The 8,828-nt window shown below is 34.3% G+C and overlaps 1 protein-coding gene across 4 annotated transcripts in view; it reads left to right on the forward strand.

The window, feature by feature from the left end:
- The window catches only part of SS18 (SS18 subunit of BAF chromatin remodeling complex), a 68,428-nt gene that overhangs the window by 19,876 nt on the left and 39,724 nt on the right, over nt 1–8,828 (forward strand). The window lies entirely within an intron of this gene.

Genomic DNA, 8,828 nt, shown 5'->3' on the forward strand with positions numbered 1-8,828 from the left:
GCTTCTCAGGTGATTCTAATGTGCAGCTAGGTACTGAGGATCTTATATTTCTGTGCTTTTTTAAATGAATTATCTAGTAATGTTCCGAGAATATGCAAAACTTCAGGAAAATATTGTGTACCATGAACTATTTTTACAGTATGAGAAAGGTAATATTATGTTATGAGGATTAAATAAAACAGTTTACAGTGTCTAGCATGTAGGAGGTGCTCTGTAAATATTGAGGACGATGAAGATGAAAGTAGTACACAATTAGAAAGTATAAATGAAAAGAGAAATCAAATTCCGGAGTATTTGAAGCAAGACTAGCAGGATTCAATTACTGAACACATATGAAGAGTAAGGGAAAGAAAGAGTTTGGAGATTTGACTGATAGTGATGCCATTCACTGAGATTGAATGTATTGTATATCTCAATTTAAAAAGAAGACTTAAAGCTGACTAGAATTGCTTATTTTCTTTCACTTAGTTCATTGTAAGAATAATTTTTTTAAAAATCCCTAATTTAACTAGATTTACTTCTTGAATTTTAAATTTATTAAAGATAATTTTTGTTCAGCAGATGTATACAAAGGATAAGTCTTGACTATTGATAAAAATTGTTTATAGTAAGTAGTTTTTATGTATTTTTCATTTTCTAAATTGTATTTTTTTGGTGATGCCATACGCGATGTGCTGAGTAACATTTGAGCAGTACTTGATTAGCTTTGCAGTATACAAGCTTCAGTAAAAATGATAATTTTATCTTCAGGTTCAGTGACTGTGCTGGCAAAGCATATGTTAAGGTACTTCAATGACTAAAATTTGGTATTATAGAATCAACTGTTTACAGATGTGATCTAAGTGAAGTGAAGGAACATATGCTTAGCACTGTGGAACATTTAAAGGTTAGCAGAATATATTTCATTTATACATTTTAACTTAATTTTTAGCATAGGTAATACTTGGATATGGTTAGAACATCAAAAGCTACAAAAAGTCATACAAAGCCTATTGCCTTCTCTATATTCTGCTTTTTATGCCAATAAAACCCAACATAAGTACAGTTTCCCCTTTTCTGTGCAAGTAGAACCTTGCCATACACTATTCTGTACCTTTTTTATTACAATTTTTTTTTAAATGAAAGGGTTTACATTCTTATTTAGAAGTATGAAAAGGACTTTTCTCAAATATTGGCATCATTTTAAGAATTTTTAAGTTTTAAATGTTTGGTAAACATAATGTCAGCTTGGTGAATATGATTATGTCAAATATTTTCTCCTTTGAAGCTTTTATTCTTTGACTTCTGTGATAATTTTCTTTTTCCTAGCTGATTCACTCCTTATCTTTAACATGCCCATCAAATGATGTTCTGCTCTTGACCATCTTTTTACTATATACATTCTTCCTGGGAGATTTCATCCATATGCCTGTTTTTTTGTACTTTTGACTTCAGGTTCCACTTGTACATTGATGGCTCCTAAATATTTTCTTTCTTTTATGATTACATGTTACTTTTGCAATTTAGCCACGTTGGTACAGATGTAAAAAATAAGATGATAAATTCAAGGTTAACCATTATACATTCCTGATCTTAATGCGTGGTGTTACTACAATATTAAGAAAGACTTTGAGTTCTTCTGTCTCCCTGTGTTTAAGAAGTGGACTTGTTTGTTTGTTTTGGGAGTACATTTCGGAGAATTTTCTTGGTCTGGGCGGAAGGCATTTACTTTTAGTTTTTTAAGATTAACGTGGATCTGGAGAGACTGTGATTAACATCATCAGGGTCAGGTAGACTTAGTTTTTCAGAGCTGAAGTAGTCTGTTGGATTTATTATAGTGGAAGTGTTTGCTGTTTTGTAAAAGAGAAAGATTGAATTTAATGAGATCCTATTACTAAAACTGGGGAGAGTATTATTAGTAGGAGAGTCATTCTGAGGCCTGATCCCCTGGGAAACTTGGAGAATGATCATGCTGCGAAAATAAGTGTGAAGTATTAGTTATGAAATTTCATCTTGTCAGGTTTTATAATAGGACTGAATTCTGTATTAGCTATCATTTTGGGGGACTAGAAGACATGACAATGATGAGATTATTAAATTGAGGAAATCTGTTGGTAAGTTCGAAAGCCTGCATAAATTCAAGGCAACCATCCAGAAATTTATGGTTATAAGTGAGAAATCAAGATGATCTTCCTAAACTGTTTCGGATATGTATAGAACTCACTTTTGAGAGACTGACTTAGGACTGGGAATGCAAATATATAATACTGATGGGGCTTTTGGAGCTATTGCTATTCTTGGTTGACCAATCAGGGGTCTTTTATTTGAATTTCTAGAGGTTATCTCTATCAGCCATTGGTAGTGTGTATATTTCTCTCCTATTTTTACTAATAACTTATTTCTAAATATTTCTGTGGGTCATTTTAGTTCCTCCTTGTGAAGAACTGTGTTAATGACAGTTATACTAACCACAGTTAAACAGATGAAGGATTATTAAACTAAAAATTATATTTTACAGTGTTATTTTTATATTTTAAAGAAGCATTGAAGATAACTTTATTGTCAGAATTATTTTTAATTTTACAGTAAATCATTTAAATTTGAGAGTTCATTTATTTATTTACTAAATATTAAGTGCCTAATATGTGACAGGCAATAGTTAAGTACATTTTGAAACATCACTGAACAAAACAGACAAATATTCCTGCTCTCTTGGGTTTTATATTCTAGCAAGCAAGGCAGGCATAATAAATAATTAAATCATATAGCTTATTAGAAGATAAGAGCTATGGAAAAAGAAAAAATAGAGCAGGAAAAGGTGTATTAAGAATGTTGGAAGTGGGGGATGGAATTTATAACATAAAGTAGAGTGGTCAGGGCCGATCTCATTGATAGGTGACATTTGAACAAAGACGAGTTGTAGTGTGTTTGAGGCAGAGGAAACAAGCGGTGGGAAGGTGCCGAAGTATAGCCATGCCGGCTTGTTTAAGGTGCAACATGAAAGTGATTGTGGCTGGAACAGAATGAGGTCCAGAAGTTGTATGGACAGATCTTGTAGGCTATTGTAAGAGCTTTTGTTTTTATTCTGAAATTGGAAGCTCTTGGAAGATTTTGAGCAGAAGAGTGATCAATATATTTTAACAAGCTTATCTGATTAGTTACTGTGTGGAAAATTTACTATAGATGTGCATGGATCCAAGCAGAGAATCAGTTATGAAGCTATTATAGTAATCAGCATGAGAGATGTATTGGTGGTGGTGGCTTGTTACAAAATGGTGGCACAGGAGCGGTGGTAGAAGTGGTCAAATTTAACACTTGCTGAAAAATGCAAGAAACTTATAATAATTTAACTATTTATCCTGTCTTTTGTGTTAGTCGTCTTATATATTTTATACTTCTATGTATGTTTAAATCATATAAGTCATTGTTACTGTTATTTAAATATCAGTACTAATTTATATTTATCTACATATTTACCATTCCATTCCTTTCTATTAAATCCTCTAGTTCTGTGCTTTAACTGTGGTCAATTTTCTTTAGCTCGATGGATTCCCTTTACTTGTAATAAGTTCTCTCAGCTTTTTTTCATCTGAAACTATTTTTTCATGCTCATCTGGGGAATATTTTCTCAGTATAGAACTCCAGGTTGGTTGTTTTTATTTTTTTTGTCTTAGCATTTTTATTTTTATTTATTTTTTCAGTTTTTTGGGGTGACTTGGTCTTTTTTTTTTTTTAATTAAGTTTATTATGGTAACATTGGTTAATGTAATTGTATAATTTTCAGATGTACATTATAATTTGACATCCGTATATTCTATTGTGTCTTTACCACCCAAAGTCCAGTTTCTTTTGGCTACCATATATTTGATCCCCTTTACTCACTTCACCCTTCCCCTACTTTGTTATATTCAACCCCCTTTACCCTGTCTGCCTTCCCCCTCCTCCCCGACCCTTTCCACTAGTCTATAGTCCATGTCCATGAGTCTCTGTTTGTTTGTCCTGTTCATTTGTTGCTTTTAGGTTTATATCCCACATATTAGTGATATCATATGATTTTCAACTTTTTCTGTCTGGCTTATTTCGCTTAGCATGATTATCTCGCAGTCCATCCATATTGTTGCAAATGGCAGTATTTTATCACTTCTTATGGCTGAGTAATATTCCATTGTATACATGTACCACAGCTTCTTCAGCCAATCATCTATCGTAGGATCTTTGGTTGCTTCCATGTCCTGGCCACTATGAATAATGCTGCTATGAACATCGGTGTGCAAATATCTTTATGGATATGCGTTTTCAAGACTTTGGGGTAAATACCCAGTAGAAGGATTACTGGATCATATGGTAGATCAATTCTTCGTTTTTTGAGGAACCTCCATACCGCTTTCGATAGTGGCTGTACCAATTGGCAGTCTCACCAGCAGTGTCAGAGTTCCTTTTTCCCTGCATGTCCTCCAAAATTTGTTATTACTTGTCCTTTTGATTATAGCTATTCTAACAGGTGTGAAATGGTATCTCATTGTGGTTTTGATTTGCATTTCCCTAATAGCTAGCGATGTTGAGCATCTTTCAAATATTTATTGACCATTTGTATATTCTCTAGGGAGAAGTGTCTGTTCAGGTCCTCTGCCCATATTTTGATTGGATTGTTTGTTTCTTGTTGTTATTGAGTTGTATGAGTTCCTAGGTATTTTATTCCTAGGTATTTTATTCTTTTTGTTGCAATTGCTAAAGGAATTATTTTTTCTATTTCTTTTTCTGACACTTCGTTATTAGAGTATAGGAATGCTATGGATTTTTGAACATTGATTTTGTAACCAGAAACTTTACTGTATTTGCTTATTGTTTCTAGTAATGTTCTTGTGGAGCCTTTATGGTTTTCTATATAGAGAATCATGTCATCCGCAAATAGTGACAGTTTGACTTCTTCGTTTCCTTTTTGGATGCCTTTAATATATTTCTCTTGCCAGACTGCACTTGCTAGGACCTCCAGTGTTACATTGAATAAGAGTGGTGATAGTGGACAGCCTTCTCTTGTTCCTGATCTTAGAGGGAAGGTTTTTAGTTTTTCACCATTAAGTATAATTTGGCTGAGGGTTTGTCATAAATGGCCTTTATTATGTTAAGGTACTTTCTTTCATTCCATACCGATTTTGTTAAGTGTTTTGACCATAAATGGATGCTGGATCTTGTTGAAGGCTTTTTCTGCATCTATTGATATGATCATATGATTCTTATTTTTTAATTTGTTTATGTGGTATATCACATTCATTGATTTGCATATGTCAGACCATCTCTGTGCCCCTAGGATGAAGCCCATTTGATCGTGGTGTATAATCTTTTTACTATGTTGCTGTATTCAGTTCGCTAGTATCTTATTTAGGATTTTTGCATCTGTGTTCATGAGAGATATTGGTCTATAGTTTTCTTTTTTTTGTGTTATCCTTTCCAGGTTTCGGTATCAGAGTAATATGGGCCTCATAAAATGAGTTGGGAAGTGTTGCCTCCTCTTTGATTTTTGGAAGAGTTTGAGAGAATAGGTATTCAATCTTCTTTGAATGTTTGGTAGAATTCACTGGTGAAGCCATCTGGTCCTGTACTTTTACTTTTTGTTAGGTTTTTGACGATTGTTTCAATTTCCATACTGCTGATCAGTCTAGATTTTCCAGATCTTCTTGATTCAGTATAGGAAGATTGTAGTTTTCTAAGTACTGGTCCATTTCTTCTAGGTTATTAAATTTGTTGTTATATACTTTTTCATAGTATTCTTGCATGATCCTTTGTATTTCTGCGGTGTCAGTTGTAATTTCCCCTCTTTCATCCTTGATTTTATTTGTGTCTTTTCTCTTTTTTCTTTAGTGAGTCTAGCCAAGAGTTTGTCAATTTTATTAACCTTCTCAAAGAACCAGCTCTTTGTCGCATTTAATTTTTCTATTGTTTTTGTTTGTTTGTTTTCAATTTCATTTATTTCTGCTCTAATTTTGATTATTTCTTCCCTTCTGCTGACTTTAGGCTTCATGTGTTCTTCCTTTTCTAGTTTTTTCAGATGAAGCATTTGGTTGTTCATCCATTTTCTTCTACGCGTGCCTTATCTCCATTCCCTTTTGCGAATTTGGATCTTTGAATTCTCCTCTTTTCAGTTATTGTTATCTCAATTTGTCCCTATGTTTGCTAAACGTTCATTACTTTCTTGCTATAGCAATTCTCTTATTATTTAAGCTTATAATGTCGTGTTCTTAGTAAGTGTTGCATTCCTCTGCTTCTATTTGCCTGATTGTCACTATACTCCTAATTATGAATTTTTTTTGGTCATTTTGTTTTAGGTGAACCCTTTCAGTATTTTCTGTAGTGCAGGCCTCATTCTGGAGAATTCCCTCAATTTTTATATGTCTGTAAAGATTTTAATTTCTCCTTCATCTCTAAAGGAGAGCTTTAGCTGGATACATTATTCTAGGCTGATAGTTCCTTTCACTTAATAATTTAAATATTTGATTCCATTCCTTTCTGGCTTGTAAGGTTTGCGCTGAGAAGTCCAAGGATAATCTAATGGGTTTTCCTTTATAAGTTACCGTTTTCTTCTCCCTGGCTGCTCTGATAATTCTGTCTTTGTTGCTGACTTTTGATAATTTTAATTCAGTGTGTCTTAGTGAAGGCCTTTTTGGGTTGAGATAATTGGGTGTTCTGTTGACTTCTTGAATTCCAAGCTCCAGTTCAATCCTTAGATTTGGGAAATTTTCATCAACTGTTTGTCTGAAAATGGTTTCTAGTCCCTGCTCCTTTTCCTCGACTTCGATAATGCGCATTATTCTTGTTTCCTCTCCTGACGGTATCCGCTAATTCTTGAATTTCTCTTTCCTTATTTTTCATTTTTTAGTTTCTCTCTTTTTTCTTCTGATTTATTTCTAGATTTCTGTCTTCAATATCACTGATCCTTTCCCTCGTTTGGTCAACTCTATTTCCCAAGCTTGCTATTTCATTTTTACAGTGTTGTTGTTGTTGTTGTTTTTTAATCTCAAGAAGGTCTATTTGGTTCTTTTTGAGGGTTTCAATCTCCTTGTTCTGCTCATCTAGTTTTTTCAATTCCTGAAATTGTTGATATGACTCATTTTGGAATTCACTGAGTTTTTTCAGGAGTACCATCCTGAATTCTCTTTCATTTAAGTTGCATATTTCTATGTCTGTAAGCTTATTTTCTGGAGAGTTTTCTCTTTATTTCTGAGATGCCTCGTCACCTTGGTTGTTCATGGCGTTTAATGGACTATTTCTCTGCCTGGGCATTAATGGAATTGTATTCTGCTTCCCCCCCTCCCCACCCCCCCAGAAAGAAAAATTTATTATTATATAAAGGTCTTTCTTTAGCCTGCTGCAAAGAAGTCGCTTTTCTTTTGGTTTCTAGTAGGTGGCTTCTAAGCCTCTTGGATCCCTGCTTTATACAAAGCCTTATAACACCTTTTTATTTTCTGATAGATATTTAATTATGCTTGCTACCCTCAGTTTCAGTCCTTGTTAGCAACAATTTCGGTAGCATTTGCTCAGATTTCCCTGGGGCTCAGTGGTGATTGGTCTTGGAATGTATGTGGGGAGGGGCCCTCTAGGTTGGGGTTGGGAGGTACGGCTCAGCCACAGCTTTGCAACTGCAGTAGGTAAAAATCAACTGTTGTTTCCCTGCCGTCTTGTCCTGCTTCTCTGCTTTCTGCCCTGATGACTGGGCCCTGCTGCCAGCTGTGTGGAATTCACAACTCTCCCAGGAAGGGCTATTCAGGGAAGTCTCTGCACCTTCTCCCCTCCCCCTTCTACAGGGAGCTCCAGCTGTTGCAAGAGGCAGATTCTTTATTTCTCTCAGTCCACCCGCCGACACCCAGGGTTCTAACTTGTGGTAGCTCATATGCACAGATCCCATGCTCAGACGTGCTGGTGTGCAGTTGGGTATTTTTTCTTGAGGTTTAGATGTTCAGCTTATGGTTGTTTCAAGGGGATAGAGATCTGGGGATGGCTCTCATGCCACCACATATCCAAAATCTATGTCTTAGCATTTTTTAAATGTCATTTTATTGTATTGTTACCATTATTTCTGATAAAAAAAAATTAGTGATTAATCTTATTGCCATTACCCTGAAGTTAATGCGTTAATTTTCACTGGTGTCTTTTAAGATTTTCTCTTTGACTGTGGTTTTTAGGACTTTGACTCTGATGTGTCTAGGTATGTTTTTTTTTCATATGCTGAATTTTGTAGAACTTAAGACATTTGGTAGAGTCATGTCTTTCGTTAGCTTTGGAAAATTCTTTATCAGTATTCTTCAAATATTACATATGTTTAATTTTCTGTACTTTTGTAACTCAAGTTAGATATGTGTTGACCTTTTCACCATGTATATATGTCTTTATACTTTTTAACCTTTTATACATACAATTCTTTAGTTTTTAGTGTATTTAAAGTTCTGCGCAACTATTACCACTATTCAGAATTCTAAAACATTTCCATCACCCCCAAAAGAAACCTAATAATTATTGACAGTCATTCCCAATTCTCCCCTCTGCCCATTCCCTGGCAACAACTAATCAACTTTCTGTCTCTCTGGATTTATCTATTCTATACATTTTATATAAATTGAATTATATAATGTATGACTTTTTGAATCTGGCTTCTTTTACTTAACATAGTGTTTTCAAGGTTTATCTGTGTTGTAGTATGTATCATGTAGTATGTGTCAGTACTTTATTCTATTATGTGGCTGAATGATAGTCTACTGAATGGATATACCACATTTTGTTTATCCAATCATTAGTGGTTGGGCATTTTTTTCCCTACTTTTTAACTATTATGATTAATGCTTCTATGAATATTTATG

The sequence above is a fragment of the Pteropus medius genome, unplaced genomic scaffold, assembly GCF_902729225.1.
Source record: "Pteropus medius unplaced genomic scaffold, Ma_sr-lr_union100, whole genome shotgun sequence".
NCBI lineage: Eukaryota > Metazoa > Chordata > Mammalia > Chiroptera > Pteropodidae > Pteropus > Pteropus medius.